Source organism: Meleagris gallopavo, chromosome 22, assembly GCF_000146605.3.
Source record: "Meleagris gallopavo isolate NT-WF06-2002-E0010 breed Aviagen turkey brand Nicholas breeding stock chromosome 22, Turkey_5.1, whole genome shotgun sequence".
Taxonomy (NCBI): Eukaryota; Metazoa; Chordata; class Aves; order Galliformes; family Phasianidae; genus Meleagris; species Meleagris gallopavo.
In genome coordinates, this window is record NC_015032.2 from 4,374,051 (window position 1) to 4,374,560 (window position 510).

The window sequence follows — 510 nt, forward strand, 5'->3', positions numbered from 1 at the left end:
TGAGGTCCCTTCCAACCCTGGCCATTCTGTGATTCTGTGATTATGTGAATGCCAACCAATTATCAAAACTCAGAAGCTTCTCATGTGCTTTGTAATAACCAATTCCAAGTCTTTTTGTATTTTTATAGTGCTGACTTCCCTTCTGCCCTTGTGTTTTCTTAAGGAGCCAAGAAGTTCAGTAACTTCTTATCTCCTTGCTAACGTGTCAGCACCTTCAGCACCCTCAGAATGACAGATGCTTCTGTGTTGCAAGTGCTTATGTAGAGTGGAAGAGGCTCCGTTTGGATAAATTCATCCCTGGCTATATGAATTCTCATCTGTGCAGTCACCTCTGTGGCAGCTGGGTAACTGCACGATGAAACCCCACTGCTGCCAGCAGAACTGCTCCCTGCAGGGAAGAGGGGATGCAGTGCGTGTCAGTGAACGCTTGGAACGAAACCCTTCCAGATCATACAGCAATTCTTCTAAGGAGAACTAGAGTAATAGGTTTGTCTTGGCAAAATGAAGTGT